Source organism: Cyanistes caeruleus, chromosome 2, assembly GCF_971803275.1.
Source record: "Cyanistes caeruleus chromosome 2, bCyaCae1.hap1.1, whole genome shotgun sequence".
NCBI classification, from domain to species: Eukaryota; Metazoa; Chordata; class Aves; order Passeriformes; family Paridae; genus Cyanistes; species Cyanistes caeruleus.
The window spans coordinates 59401748-59418372 of record NC_141702.1 but is presented as its reverse complement, the minus strand read 5'-3'; the positions used below and the strand labels follow the sequence as shown (position 1 = coordinate 59418372).

The 16625-nt window shown below is 42.6% G+C and overlaps 1 protein-coding gene across 8 annotated transcripts in view; it reads right to left on the bottom strand.

The window, feature by feature from the left end:
• Positions 1-16625, bottom strand: part of SCAF8 (SR-related CTD associated factor 8) — a 156983-nt gene that overhangs the window by 48640 nt on the left and 91718 nt on the right. For 7 of the 8 annotated variants that reach the window (XM_086877314.1, XM_086877321.1, XM_086877317.1 and 4 more), the window contains one exon: positions 14573-15733. The exons of the other annotated variant lie outside the window; for it this stretch is intronic. The gene's annotated coding sequence lies outside the window, so the exon portion shown is untranslated. Of the gene's footprint in view, positions 1-14572; positions 15734-16625 lie in introns of those variants that run through there. 8 annotated transcript variants of the gene reach the window in all.

Here is a 16625-nt window from a genome sequence, read left to right as displayed (position 1 = left end):
TCCTCAGAAATGCAACACTGCCTGCACTCTTTCTGTATAATCACATCTTCCCATTCAGTTAGGTTCAGCAGCTGGACATCACTGTTACAGAGTCTGACCCCTGAAAAGTCTGCCAGGATTGTCAATTATCCCATGCCTGCTGCAGGAATCAGTGATGTTGCAAGGAATTGCAACTGGAAGCTGCCAGCGAAAGCCAAGGTAATGTCACAACTCTGCAAGTCACATAAATGTCACCTATTATGGAAACAGGGTAATCCCAAAACAGTGTTTGATAAATGCATTGCCTTGAAAGTGAAAAATACTGCAATACACCTGGCATTTGTAACACTGCTGAGCAGCCAATTTATGAGTGGTGCAGTTGCAACACAAGTGTGCAGATCTCTACAGTTTCTGGGAAAGGAAGGGCAATGTTCCTCTGCTGTTCCGTGAAGCAATGATTATAATAGCATGACAAATAAAATATGAAAGGAACAGGTGTTTTGTAATGTTACCAAGTACAATTTAGTGCTAGGACAGTGCTGTGGGCTGACACAGAGGTCATTGTTCATAGCATTTTCAGAAGAGGATGAGCTCTGTGCCTCCTTTGCTACATGCATTTGGCCTTTGTTCTTGTTCAAAGGCAGACAGATCATAGAATCACAGTTGGAAGGGACCTTAAAGGCCATCTAGTTCCATCCCCCTGCCATGGGCAGGAACACCTTTCACTAGACCTGATTGCTCAAAATCTCACCCAAACTGGCCTGAAACACTTCCAGGGAGGGAAGCAAAAGTTTTTAAATGGCTCAAGTGATAGTGGCTGTCAAATCCTCTCTCCAATGGGTTAATGCTGACCACCAAAAGGAGTTGTCTGAGAACAGCTGGACGTAGTACTGCAAACTTTACAGAGAGGCCTAATTCCTTTCCTTTGTGTGTAAAGCCAGTGGTGGGATCATTGAAAATGCTTTCTGGTCCAACTGTCCTGGGGCAGAGAGGTTCAAAGTTTCTTTTTCTTCTTGTGTTATGTCATTTCTCTGTTAGGTGCAGAATTAGGTACTGGAGTCACTGTCTGGCATCACTACTGGAACTGCTTTAAGTTCAGCACAGGGCTAGGGTGACACTATATTTGACCTGAGAGAGACTCAGAAGGTATTTTTGGTTGTCCTGGCTCCTTCATGCTGTGACAATTCTGGTCAGTACTAACAGCAGAAGGATGCAACAGAGATAACGTTGCCTATTTCAACTGAGACGGGCTTGGACCATGAGCTTAAAATTAATTTTTGGTCCATTCTGCCTACATACCTCATTACAGTGTGGTGCCAGAACAGTGTGATGGGTGTTCAAATATCATGGTAGGGCCTGTGCAAAACACAGCTAAAAGCAGGAAAGGAAAGTAGATGGGTCAACAGGATACTCATGAGAGAGCTGAAAAATGTATGCGTGTAAAGTAAATCTCAACTAGTCACGGAGAAGAGAAGGCTTCGGAGTAACCTAATTGTGGCCTTCCAGTATCTGAAGGGAGTCTATAAGAAAGGTGGAGAGAGACATTTTACAAAGGGACATAATGATAGAACAAGGGGGGATGGCTTCAAATTGGGAAAGAATAGGTTTAGATTAAATATTAGAAAGAAGTTCTTCTCTGTGAGAATGGTGAGGCACTGGAACAGGTTTCCCAGAGAAGCTGTGGATGCCCCATCCCTGGAAGTGTTTCAGGTCAGATTGGATGGGGCACTGAGTGACCTGGCCTAGTGAAAGTTGTCCCTGCTCATGGAAGAGGGTTTGGAAGTAGATGATCTTCAAAGTCACTCCCAACCCAGACCATTCTATGATTCTGTTATAACGCTGATTCAAAGAACGCGAAGATCCAAATGTGAAGATCCAATAGCAATGTGTTTCAGAGTGCTGCCAGTTGTAAATGAAACTATGCACAATGTTTCACCAAGTTTTCAATGTGTGAGTGAATCCTCACCACAGAAATCTGCAAGTAGGGTGAATAGAAATTATTTAATCCTAATTTTCATGGTTGTATTAATTAAAAATACAGCTAATTATTTTATTTGAATTATTATAAGCAAATTGTTGGTTAAAGAGAATGACAAATATCAAGACTTTTCTCCGCATTTTGTTCTTGCTATTTCAAGCTCAATTTGTCATGAGAAAATCCCTGATAATTAAAAAGTTTCAAGAAGTTTGGTTCATGAGCATCCTTTCCGAATGGAGGGTAGAGCTAATCCCAGAGGGTTCAGGCCCTCAGTCCCAGCCACAACAGCAACGCTGAATAGCCAGGGAGCACAACCTGAGTAAGAGATGACATGCCTGCAGTGTTCCTACAGGTTACTTAGTAACTACCTGTGAATAATAAAAGTATCCAGAGAGAATAAAGGTCACTCTGCAAATGCAATTAACAAAGGCTGAGATTTCTCATGAACATATTTAGGAGTGACAGCTTGGAGAAGGGAAGCTTGAAGCAAGCAACAAAATTTGTGTTAATTAGATAGTGCACAGGCTTTGCAAATGAACTGAAATGAAACACAATGAGATGGTTAATGGTAGATGAGTGGGATGTTTAAACAAAGACTTGATGTAGGGGATTTTTGAAGTGCACACAAAACATTCAGGAATTTTTTTAGATCTATAAAACAGCAGCTGATTATGTATAGATGAAAAGTAATGAACCAATATGCTCAGAAGTCTCTTCTTTTTTAGATATGCCTCTGTAACTTCCATTAGCACCCACAGACTCTTAAATACACAAATACATTAGTCATGCATCAGATCACACCGTACATTTTGTTAAGTATCCAAAGGCTGAAATGATTCATACAATCAAAATTCCTTTTCCCATGTGAATCAGATGCAAGGCTTGACATATCCCCACCGAAAAGAAGGATGTTGTCTTTTGAGTAGTATTTTTACAGCACCTCGCTTCCTTAGGATCCTGCCTGCAGAGTAGGCACACCAATTACAAAACTGCATTAAAGAATACATCAGAACATTAGACAACACTTGTCAGTGAAAGAAGTGAAGTCTTGCTCAGCATTGTTCATTCCACATGTAGCAAATTTGCTCCACTAAAGATGATGTTAGATGATAAAGATGCCTGATGTTTCCAAATGGGGACGGCCTTGTTTCGCAATCCCATCACGGAGCATAAATGAAATTATATCAAAGGCTGGATTTTAAATGGTCCTCATTCTTTTGCAAAGAGCCTGCTTTATCCAACATTTTTCCTTCAAAACTTTCCTTTGGTGTTCAGGTTGGGAATGAGTCACGTCATGACTTCTGAGGAATTAAGCGAATCAACGCATTCTATGGTGATTCACTGACAGCAGTTTTGCCTTCCTCTGCATGTGTTGTAACTCCAAGCAGTGACAATTGACAGAGGATTTGTGTTTGGCTTTTGTAATTCCTAATTCTTGTTTCTTTTTTTTCTTTTTTTCTTTTTTTTTATTTTTTCCCCTAGGTTTCTCAATCTGTTGAAAAGCTTCACCATCTGCACACCATGAAAGAGTTTCAGAATCTGGCAGCCATCGAGTGTGTCACTGTGTTTTCAAAAAAGGCAGCTGGCCTCCCTGTGTGCATACGTCACAGTCTGTGAGGGGTTTTGGTTTTTCTGTGCAAACATGGACTGCTAATGACGCATGTAACCCTTTCCTTTTGCTGGAAAGGTGGCTGCAGGCACCTTCTGGCAACATTTAGAGAAGATTCATGTCGGGCATGGTATAGCACAGCTGTGCTGGGGCCACTGGAGCCAGACCAGCAGTGGGACTGCAAAAATAGATGTGGTCTGGGTAAAGGAGATCCCTACCCCTACAGTGCTCCTGGACTGGAAGACTGAGCTCTGGGGAGCTTGAGGGGTTTTACCTCCATGAAGAGAACAACTTGCTCTGTGGCTGCACTCAGTCTTTCTTCGTCTGAGGGAGACAGCAGATATATTTTCACAGCTGAAGACCCATTGAACCTGCCTTCATGCCTATGTGCTTGCAGCCATCCCTCTCCTGTGACATGCAATAAAAGCCACAGAGCCAGCCTGTCAGGAACAGGGGCTGTGCTTTCACTGATGAAAGAGATGGTTCTCTACACTAAGCACAACACATGTGTTACTGAAACCTTTCTGGTTGTACAAGAGCCACATGAAGCAACCAAAAGGTTCATACTCATGAGTTCTCCTTGGAGCTGACTCACAGACCCACAAATGAAGGCAAAGAGAAAAGCTGTTTCTGGAGAGAGAGGAAGGCCAACTTAAATTACAAATGCTTTAAATGTGGTGATTTGGTATAAAGATGGAGGCACAGGAGCATGTCAGAAGAGGGTACAAAAGGCTGGAAAGAGAAGGAGAAGTGTGTTGAAGAGGAGAGAGAGGAAGGAACACAAGAAGGGGAAAGGTCTTGGTTTTGCTAAGGCATGAAGGAGACTATTGCCTTGCTCACTGCTTGGCCTATCCTTGGCTTCCCAGTGTGGAAAGTGAGAGCTACAGCGGCCGAGGAACAAACAGGGAAGCAGACAGAATCACTGATTAAATGGAAGAAAATACAAATTTTTCCGAAGGAATGAGTATTACTACCCAGGCTGCCACGCCTGCTCCAGCTAGGCATTTCTGCTAGCTGTTTAACCTAGGCTTAGCTGCTTTGGCTTCAGCAGCTTAATGTTTCTGTGTTTTGGATTGAATACCAAAGGTAGAGGTTTTCTATCTGAAACACCCCACCTGACAGAGGAGGTTTCAGTATTTCCTTCTGTTCTGGCTGAATTATAATAGATCTCCTCATCTGCTTTTCTGTGTCCTGCTACAATCAAATTGGATGGTCTGCTATTTCAATCCATTTTTGGACTGAACCTTGCCTGAAAGCAGTTTCTAACCAGCGTGCCAGGGACCTACATTCCTCAGTCTCTGCCTGACTGCAGCACTTTCTTTCACTGCTCACATTACAGCTTGCCCAGTTTGAATAATCACACTGACTTCTACTTCTCGAAGTGTGAAGGTCCCCAGGCTGTGTGAAGGTAAAATGAAGTTTCTCTTTTGAGCAAGTTTCTTTTGTCTTTTCCATTGGGAACAGCTGAGTAAATCCCCCCTCAGTTCTCCACCTCCCACTCTTCACACAGACAGCATGGGGACAATAAAAGTTCTCTATACAGATCCATAGCCCCCGCTTCAGGCAACATCTTTGCTCACTCTCAAATGCCCCATAAATGTTTGTGTGCTCTGCAACTGTTAAATATTGTGGCATCTTGGAGAGCTGGTTGAAAGATTTAGTTTCACATTCCCTCTCACTTCCTTTTCCAGATGCTTCAAAGGTCACTTCAGCTCTTTATTGGCCATTTCAAGAAACATTTCAGTCTCTTGACACACGAAGAACTGGTCAAAATAGGCTTTCCTGTCAAGTTACATCCACACAGCATGAGGCCAAGTCAGTTCTGACCATGCAGCTCAAAGACAGCAGGAGCAGTAGCAGGGAGCCCATGCCCAGCTCTGCTTGGGCTAAGCCATCCTGTGGGAAAGCACCTTTGTCACTCTGCTCACACCAGGAAGCTCCCATGTGGGGTTTGTCTGCCAGGCTAGAGACAGAGCCTGAAGTCAGCTTAGCCAGGGCTCCCTGGTGTTGCTGTGGAGAGCTGGGGGCTCCTTTACCTGCTTTTTGTCTGTGCATTAAGCCATTCCTCCACGGCCAGCCACGCAGGCTGGCTCAAGTAGCAAGTGCTCCGAACGCCTCAGTGCCCAGGCATAAAAGCTAATGTCTTCGCTAGCTGCTGATCCCCAGGCCCAGCTTTGGAGCGCAGAGACATGTGCGGGTGTTTGCTTTTCGCTGGGCAGCCTGCGATGGGCTGGGCCCCGCCGGAATCCTGAGGAATGCAGAAAATTCCTGCAAAAAAACTGCTAATGGCAGGAAAATATGGCACTTCCCATGGGAGTAATGACAGAATGGGCTGTAAAATACAGAGCCAGATTCAAAATTACATTTTTCTGTTTATTTCTTCAATTTATTGTTTTTTCCCCCTCCTTGTGGCTGCGTGAAAGGTCTCCTCAAGTAACAGGGGAAAGGAATGATGTGACTGGAGCGCGAAAGCCTTGAGACCGCCCCAGAAGCACAAAAGATGTCCAAAAAACCCTCTTTCCTCCCTCAGCCCTCGCCTCCCCAGACTGTATTTTCCCCTTTCCTTTGCATTATTTGGGATAGTTGGGAGCGGGACCGGCAGGCCTGGGCGGGCGGACAGGAAGCAGGCCCCGCGGAGCCGCGGCCTGGCCGGGGGCGCCCTCCCGTGGCGGCCGCGGGGAACAACGGGACCCGCCGGGATCCGCCGGGATCCTCTGGGAACATGGGACCCGCCGGGATCCGCCGGGATCCTCTGGGAACATGGGACCCGCCGGGATCCGCCGGGATCCTCTGGGACCCGCCGGGATCCGCTGGGATCCGCCGGGACCCTCTGGGATCCGCCGGGATCCGCCGGGATCGCCCCGGCACAGCCCGGCACAGCCGCCACCCGCGGCAGCGGACACCCCCGGGGGAAAAAACCCAAAAAAAACGAACACACCAAACCACGAAATAGTGACCCAGGAAAAAGGGAAAGCAAATAAATCTAAAGTCACTTTGATTCCCAAAGTATGAAAAGATTTAACGGTGTCGGTTGACAGGGAAAAAAAAAAAAAAATTAAAAAAAGGAAAAAAAAAAAAGGGGTAGATTTACACCAGTTAGAAAGAAAATATACTTGGGCAAACAGCCCTTGCTTTGGAGCGAGAGCTCTTTCGAGGGGTGTTTTTATTCAAGATTCCCAATGGATGCCATCAGTTACTCTGTCTTGTCTAAACTTTGACTGAATACATAATTTCATTTTGCTACTAATTGGCTCCTTTTACCTTTATTCAGAGACTCGGGAATGCTGCCAAAGACCCCTCCTGTCTGGAGTCCGCAGTGGCAACAACCCAGCTCCCAGGCTCTGTTTCAGCTATTTAACTTTGGGTAAATCCATCGGGACACCCTGTCTGCTCCTGGCCCGGCAGGAGTACCTGCCACCACGGCCCATGGCTCTCAGAGGGAAGGGGAGCAAGTGCTGGAGCTCAGAAAGGAAGGGAATCTCCACCGTCCTGCCCCTGACTGGGGTGGGCATGAAGTGCCCTAGAAAGACCTTGCAGATGCAAAGCACCAAACGTGGCAGAGAACTGCTTTTAAACTCACCTAAGTGACAGTCCTCATCCGCAAGAACGTAGAGCTGTGAACATTGAAAAGCACACCCTAAAAGCATGTACAGCGCTTAAAAAGATGCTCTGAAATAAATATGAAATTATTCCTAACAACCTGAACTTTTTAAGAACAAGAATGAAGAGTTAGGCTAACTGGAATATGTGGTAGTAAAGGGAACAGCAAAGAATCAGTATTTTTAATATAGCATGATAATTTGAAAAGCCTAAAACTGAAGCTAAACTTTATTACAAGACCCTTCTCATTTGTATTTGGAAGTTACATAACCCATACTGCCCCACTGCAGCAGGTGGGTAGCTGTCTACATCAGAATGCTTTTCTGTGCTGCTGGAGCTCTGACCTCAGAGGTTCCTCTTTGATTTACCCTGGAACATGGCAGATGCTTTTGAGTGGGCATCAAAGGACCAGAGGTGGCCACATACTCACACTGGCCCTGCTGTGGCCAATTGCCCCAAAAGAACCTAGACAGCTTTGCCACAAAGCACTGACCAACACTTCCAGGGCCAGCAACACTCATTATAGTTTTAATGAAGCAGAAATGGTCATTGACTTTGACTTCATAGCATTGCCATGACTCAGAGCATGGTTTTACCTTTCCTATGCACAGAAACGCAGCAGGGATGGGAGGAAAGACCTACATGGCACCAAGCCAGGTAAACATGTCAATGACTTTGAAGTTGCCTTTCCAAACTAGAATGGCAGCATTCATCATTTGAAGTGCTACCGCTGCTGAAGAGGCTTCATCTTTCAAATGGCCCCCTATGTTTCTATTATTTCTCATTGTTCTTGAGTAAAGACCATGAATCTTAGGGGCAAGAGAGCTTTTGTTTGGTCTCAAAGCCTGATGTGCCCCAGGAACTGCTGGAAACCTATTTAAGGTAGCACCTGGATTTCCCTTTTGGAATTCAGAAAGATTAGAAATACAATTATTGCAGAGAAAATGAATAGTGCCATTCTGTATCTCTGTGTTTGCCTCTTGTGTCTTTTGGGTTCAGTTGCTGATAGCCTTCCATATTTAGGACTAATTGATTCCCATTGACTTAACTAGAGAAAGAGCCTGCTATGTGACTGTACACACTCACAGAACATGGATATCTTCATCATACAGGACACTCTTTTCTCCCTTGAATTTCTGTTTACACTGGCTCATAGCAAGTTCAGTTACATAGGGACTCATCATGATGAGACTTTGAGAGGTGGCAAATATCTGTGATTTTCTGCATAGCAGTTTGTGTCTCTGATGTGTACTGACACATATTTATTATCCTGAATCTGTTCCACTGCAGTTTTTACAAGCTTTGCCATGAACTTCAAGAGGTAATTGAACTACAGGAATCCAGTGTGTAATTCTTAGCATGAGTATATCCTATAAATCAGTGCAGCACATACTCCGTACTATTACAGGAAGAGGTAACGCATTGATTACACACAAGAAGGGCCCAGGGCCTGGAATGTAATTAATTACAGAACTAATTTGCTATGTACAGGTTCTCCTATCGATTTTCTCTGCCATGGCACACAATGCTTTCCAAGACTGCTTTGATTTATCACCTAGGATATGTTGTTTAGAGCTTCTGGAGCTCCTGAATTTATGCCTATGAATAAAGAGAAAAAAATAATCACCATCTCTGGGTTGGAAATCCTTGAGAACAAACACAGAACACTGACAGCAAAGAAAATGGAGTGTCATCACTGACTATTTTTTAAACTGTGACATTTGGGAAACCCAGCGTTCTGGCCTGGAGATGGGATGGACTGCCCTTCGTGCTGAGGCACTGCTCTGGTATTCCCTGCAGAAGCTGACTGTAAAACTTCCTGAGAAGTGGAGCAGGAATAGGAATTAATATGCTTCTCTTTGGACATTACATTAACAGCTAAGTAAATGTCATGCTTTTCTTATTGTAAAAGAACTTGAAATCTGCTATGTAAAGTTAAACTGCATTAGTGAGTGATGATGACAATTTCAAAGCTGTGTTAACAAACCTTTCTCTTACTGTGTCACTGCGGTAAGCACAGGAAGGCTGTGAGAATGCCCATGAGAAAAGAACTGGCTGATGCACACAATTCACACTCCAAAAAAGAATTAAAAATCTCCAAAAGCAGCAAAAAAGATTCCTTTGAGTGTCTTCCAGATGGAGATGGCAATTATTGTTCAAACTCTGCAGGGATGGTTTTACTTACACTAGAGGCCATTCCTGCTTCCCCTGCTGTGAAAAGGAGTGATTTCAGGAAACAAACATGACAGGTCCCATCTCTGCCAACTTGTGGCTTGACTGCTTCAGAAAGCCTATTCTCCAGGTCTGCTAGTGCTTCAGCTCTTACCCAAGCTACAGAAAGCCAAGGTATTTGTACCTCGCATTAGCCCTGGAGAACCAAGCACAGTTTTGGGCAGGGTTTTTGACACACAACTTCAGAACAGCACTTATGAGTTGCTTAATACACCCAGTGCTGGGGAGTGGGAGGGGGTGTGTGACATCAGACAGGGATGGATTTCCCAGCTGGAAAGCATGCAGCTCTCTGGACTCACTTTTACATTCTGGTGTTTATTTTGCAGCTCTTTTGTTGGCAAACAATAAAACCAAAACCAAAATAAACCAAACAGCAGAACCTGGGCCTCGTGAAGGCTTCTGATAAGAAATCCACCTGAGAAATCTGCTATACATAAGGCTCTGGGAAAAGAATTCCTGAAACTGTACAAATCTGTATTGTACACGACACTTCAGTGCAGCAATAAAAACAAGACTTCTGGGGTAGGAATCTGATCTGGATATCACATGTAATTTTGGCCATTTTTCAAAACAAAACTTCCTGTAAATAGACAAGCAAACACTCTCCTGGTTTTGGCTAGTTTCCAGAATTTTACTGAACGCAATAGGTTTCAGCAATTTTGAATATCTAGTTACTAATTTTCCAGTTTAAAATGGATTTAATAGAAAACTTTGAGCCTAAGAAAGAATGAGGATTTTTTTTATTGTTCAGTCTGAACAGTTGAGATTTTAAAGAAAAATCTGGCTGACTTTTACAAGATACAACTGAAATTGCTATTTTTCTGACACCTGATGGTGTCAGAGACATCTGATGGCTAGAGACCTATATTCCCATGGAGACAAATGTCGCCCTGAAAACTCAGTTTTTTGAGCTTGCTGACATAGTTTTCTAAAGACTTTCCCAGGACAGTAACTGTAAACATAGATATGTGTACATTCTTTCTGATACACGTCTTTTGATGGACAACTCTCATGGCCAGTGTGGTTGGGATGGTGTTACCCTGACTATCCAATCCCTGGCTGTGGTCAGAAACCTATAAATTCTGAGAGAAGAAATAAAGTTCTCTCTTTCACCACACCTTGAGCTGTGTTTGTGTGATCTATTTTGTATCCAGCATCAACAGACAAACTCTCTAGTTTGAAGGCAAAGTGAATATTGGCGTCAAAAGAGAGTGGTGGCTGTGAAAAGAGTCTGGGATTAGATGACAGAGAGCTCTAGGTCATCTAATCACCAGCTTTGAGGTCCTTCTGGTCCTCCACAGAGCACAGGTCAGCAATAAGTCCCTGTATCAAGCACATCCCTTCTGCCTGCACCAGGAGATCACCACCCTTTGAATGGTCAAGAAGCTTGACTTAAGTATTCTCACTGACAGTGAATCCACCACATGCCTCGGGAACTCAGTACAATAATTAATTATTGCTTTGAAAATGCAGCATATTGCCAATACAGACAGCTTCAGCCCAGCTCCCATTCAGTGCCTGCTATCACTGTGGTGGCTGTGCCCAGGAGTAGCAATGAGCTAGGAAAAGTTCCTCCTCTCCTGCCAAAGCTTGTCTGCCACGGAGTGTACCTTGCAGGGCTGTGGGAGGACAGCGCCTTCTGCCTTGCTGCAACTCTGTCAGCGGGTCCCTGCAGGTAGGTCAGGCAGGGCACAGCTCCCACAGCCCTCTGCAACCACTGCCTCCTGCTTCTACATGCAGGAACATTTCATTGAACAGTTGACCTGTCTCCCTCTCAGCTGGAAGGTGGCAACTTTTTCAGACTGTTTTTTCTTTTGAAGTTGATCCAACATTTTCCTGTTTGTTTCAAGTAGTAGTAACTCAAAGGTAGAAAGTATTTTAAAGCTCTTTGCTGGCAATAGGGAGCCTTGGTGAAAAGTGGAACTTTCAGCCCTGACATGGAGTTTAAGAAAACAGTGATAAGATCTGGCCTTTCACAGTGATTCCTGGAGGGCAGTTAAGGTTATCATATAGGTAATGCAACATAATTGTTTCTTGCAAGATGTAGAGGGGATGGGTGCAGAACTCTCAGAGCACCTGAGGTGAAGTGAAGCTGCTGACAGAGGAGTTCTCTTCACATAGAAGGCAAGCACAGCAGGGAGTAACAAAATTCATGTGATAACTTCTTAAAATGTTGGCTTCCTTACATGACCATTAGTTCTTTTATTGTTGATTGCAGTGAAGCAATTTCTTGTGAAATATCCATGAAGTTACTTATCTCTCTGGTGACTTGGTTTATCTACTTACACATTAGAATAAATGATACCCTGCCTGCAAACTTCTTTGAGACTCCCTTAGTTAATATTTTACAAGATTTCACATAATCATAGAATGGCCTGGGTTGGAAGGGATCTTAAAAATCAAATAGTTCCAATCCCCTGCTGTGGGCAAGGATACTTTCTACTGAACTAGGTTGCTAATACCTCCATCCAACCTGGCCTTGAACACTTCCAGGGATGAGACACCCACAACCTCATTGGGCAACCTGTTGCACTGCCTCACCTCCCTCACAGTAAGAAACTTTCTCCTAATATCCAAGCTAAACCTAGATTCCTAGATGAAGGTTGCAACAGAAAATTTAAAAAGTGAGGTACATAATTACTTATGAAATATGATCATAATTTCTAAAAAGCTTGGGCTTTTTTGAGTAACAGCTAACAAATATAACCATTTGATAACTACTGGTCATTTACTGTGAAGGTATAGGTTGAATCCACAGTAGCATACACGCACACACATAGTTCAAACCCAAGGGAGTGTAACTGTAAGCAATCTAAAGCAAGCTGATGTTTGTAAAGCTATCTCAGCAGTGCAGACTGGCAGCAGGAACAGAACTGCAGCCACAGGTAAGATTTGATGTGCTCAGCTGTAGCAGAGACATGTCATCAAAACCCCAGCTGTGACCTAGAGAGTCAACTATTTCTTACATGTCTAGTGCCCAAACAATGCTGGACAAAAGGCCTGTCTCTAAACCTACAATTTACTTCAGGTCTGAGCCCTGAACAGATGTTCTTATTCTTTGAATGGATTATTTTCTGCTAAGGAAATTACTTAAGACTATCTTACTTGAATGTGAAGTCCATATTCATTACATTCAGTCAGCAAAACCAACACTCTTGCCTGCTAAGCTGCACAGTCCACATTTAGTATCTGTTCTAATTGAGCCAATACTGAATTGCTCCAAGTCATCAAAATCAACTAATACTGTTTGTAAAGCCAGCACTGCCACCATTCAGATGTTTAAAGTTGCCAGAAAATGACTTTTGAAACTTTCCTTTGAAGCAGACTGAAGAGACGGGTGCACTGCAGGTCTCTCCATATTCATGTCCCTTCACAAAGAAGGGCTTGTCCAGATGCCAAGGGAAAGCATGGAAAGGCATCTCAAAGGGGGATTCATCCCAAGAACAAAAAGCTTCAACCTTTGCCCTTACTGGAGTTTCAAGGGGTTTGCCTGTTTTGTTGTGTTTTGTATTTTAATCACTCCTTCAACAGATGGGCAAGTCACCCATCTCCTCAGAAAAGTTCACCCAACAGGACGGTCAAACTTCAGCAGCTTCCAGCACAGACAAAAAGCCATTTCTCCAAAATAAGGCCTTGCTCTTGAGGCAATTCATTCTTGTCATTCATATTCAAATGGTGCCATGGTCAAGCTCAAGCATGTACAGTGTTGGTGGGTCCAGATGTCCACGTACTGAGCATAAACATTAATAGCTAAGGGTCTGCTGGCACAGCAGGCTTGTGCTGCCCTCGTATTGTTACGGCCCACAGCTTTCGCTTCTGTTTTTCTGAAAAGATTTTGATATTCAGAGTAATTTGAACAGCAAGAATGTATTCCTTTTGTGGCATTGTAATTTTCTGGTACCACAAGTACTGCCACTGCACAAGTAGTTTTAAAGATGCCATTAATATTATTTTATACGGATTTAGTTAATTTCCAGTGCTTTATTTTCTTTGTGGTGTTACTGAATCAAGAAACACCTCTTAGCCATAGGGAAACAATGTCCTGAAACAGAAAGTTTAGATAATGAGATCAGTTAATTCACAGAGACACCCGAGGACATGGGCCTTCTATCAGTGTGAGCCAACCTAAAACTAAACTTCTGATAAAAAGCTGTTCCTTCCCACCTTCTCCCCAGTGTCAGAACTGGCACATGAGCTAAACTCTTACATAAGGATGTTTTCAGTCACACCAGGAAGCCTCTTAGGTGGGCAGCTCTATGAGGGTGGTCATGGGAAGGTGTGAGCAGGGTAGAAGGTGAGCAGGAGCTCAACCTTAGATTAGCTGAAATGGATCAGGGAACTGCTCTGAGATGCTGCTGTCTGCACCTATTTGTAGGTGCTGTCTGCACCGGTATGGACGTCACTGCAGTGAGCACTCCACCATAGTATGCAACTCCACGTAGTATGCAACTATGTCAAATGCAGGATAATAGTGATGACCAGCTAAAAGATTTCAAAGGTCAGAAGTGTTCTGTTGATATGAATTCAGGTATTTGCTATGAGCTAACCATAGTGGGACAAACCCCTGCTTTAATGCAGCATGGCTAATATAGCCTTTTCAGGGCCACATTCATTATTGAAATGCCATGAACAGTTTTTGCTCACACAAACTTAATTGCTACATGAAGAATATTTTTATAATTTGAAATTTTGTCTTTGGAGAAGATAATAAGAAGGATGAAGTAAAAAAAAAAATCTGATTGGCCTTTGAACTCTGTTGTACAGCACAGCTGTGTGTTCAGCACAATGTATCACACACAGCAAACCAAAGGCAGTTTAGACTCAACTTTTCTACAGCTTTTTCCTCCAATACCTTTGCAGGATTACTAATTAATAGAGACCAGATGCCAAGTACTTGAGCATGGCCTTAAATCTAAGATGCAATGAGCCTGCTCTCCTTATTGTCCCAGGGGCTAATGCAAATTGAATTTAAGCTTCTCTTTTGATTTTTTTTACATTTTGTATCTGCCCTTCAATCTGTTGTAAATAATAATACAAAAGAGAACCAGGTTCAACCGTACAAATACCTTTCTTCCTAAAAATTTTGCCAAATATTCTAAGCAAGCAATGAGCAGGACTCCAATTAAAGACTTGCAGATACAACATAAAAATAGAGAAAATAATGAGAAAAAAAATTTTGAATTTAGATCTTTATTATACAGGCCCAAAGCTGTGGTCACCATGCAGTTACACTGTAATGGGAATGATTTTGCTGAAAGGCTCTCACTAAACAAACATAAAGAGACCACAGACTACAGCATTCCAAATAACTGACACTTTAATTTTTGAAAAGCAAAAATAAATAAAGGAATGGCAAGTATGTCCTTTTCACATACGGTGGGGCATATACATATTCCTTCTTTTCTATAGCTATTCAAGAGACAAAATTAGCAAATACTGCCCAAAACCACAGACCTTTTGTGTGATGGCTCAGCTAACTTTTAACTGCTTCTCTCTCCTTGAATATTTGATAAAATACACATTTAGATAGGTGCATATGCCAAAAGAAGAAATGCAACGTGGGGAGTTTTGTATTTAATTTTTACTTCCTGCATTTCCTTCTCTTTTTATGACATTACCAGGAAGTAATTGGAGACATCCAGTCAAATAAAAGCCCTAGAAGTTTTCCCTTCTAGTTTTTCATTATAATCTCATAATTTAAGAATTAATCACAAATTTTAAAAGGTTGAGGTGTCTTACAAGGAATTCATCATCTTGGGAATACAGATAGCCACAGTGAAGAGCTGCACATAGACTGCACACATAGTGTTATCTAAAAGTGGTTATCTTTAAAAAAAACCAAAACATTTTAAAAAATCTGTAGATCAAAACATAGCATGTTTTATTCCCTACAGGATTTTCTTGCAACCTGCTCTTCGATTATTTGCACTAGGAGATGCTACAAATGATATTAGTTACAATATACAGTCCACTGTCATCTTCTGGTCCAGCAGAAGAACCTGTCTCTTCAATGGATGCAAAACTGTTCATCTGAGCAGATCATCCTCAACAGCACAAATATGGTCTAGAAACTCATAGAGTTTATTGTTTTAATTTATAAAATTAAACCTGCCCCAGACAGGTAATACTGGTGTGTAATATTGCCATCCCTGGGTTCTGTCAAAAACGGGGTACTGAGGTGCTCAGAGCCGTCTCAGAGCGCAGCGCTGGGATCCTTCTGGCACTCCAGACCCAAGATCGATGTGATGTGATGCGTGCTAGAACGTGGGCGCACTTCTCACTTAGCTCTGCAGAGCCCGGGACATGGTAAGCTGCCAGAACTTCCTTCATCTTGCCTGTTGACAAAAGGAACAATAACTAGTCATCACTGGTTGCTGGAGTTTAATTCCAATTTTTAAAAAAGCCCTATAAATGAGATGATTTTTGTTTTTTTCAGCCATGCAATAGCAAATGAAAGATTCGGGATAAATTTTACAGTCTCTCTGTTAACCACACAATGCTTATGGGGGAGAAAGGCCTAATGCTGTATGGTTCTTAAAATATTATCCAGGATTAAACATACTATTATTTAAAAAATAAATGTCTAGTAGCTTAGTACTTTAAAAATGTCAATATAATATTATCCCTGGAAAAATTAATTTCGTAAAGCAGATTTTCTGGATTAAAGTCCTGTATTGTCTCTCTCACACACTGTACACAAGATACAGAGTAAACAATCTAGTGGATTAACAAACAATGAGCAAGAATCCAACAGGTTAATAAGTGGCTTATATGAGTTCATTGTAGAACTATCTCTAACACATATTGGTCATGTCCATTATGTATTTATAACAACTATAAAACCTTCACAAGTGACTCATTGAATGGGCTTCACAGAACTGAAGGTCAAAACAGACCTCTACATTATCTATTCTGATTTTCTGTCAATTATAATTTTTCCAGATAGTCCTCAGTGAAGTCCAAAGGAAATCAAACTTTTATTATCACAGACCAAGATAGGAAAGACTAAGAATACACCTCCGTATTTGCTGCAGAATATGTAGAAGGGGAGGCAGAGGTACCTCTGGAGGGTGATTGCCCCACCCTCTAGGTAACCTCAACAAGGTGTCCATCTTTTTCCATGGACTGTGAGTAGGTTGAAGAGCAAAATTTCTTACGAGTATGAATGTGCTATATCATACCACAGACATTTGACCATGTTCACAGATCTATTTCACAAAGACCACT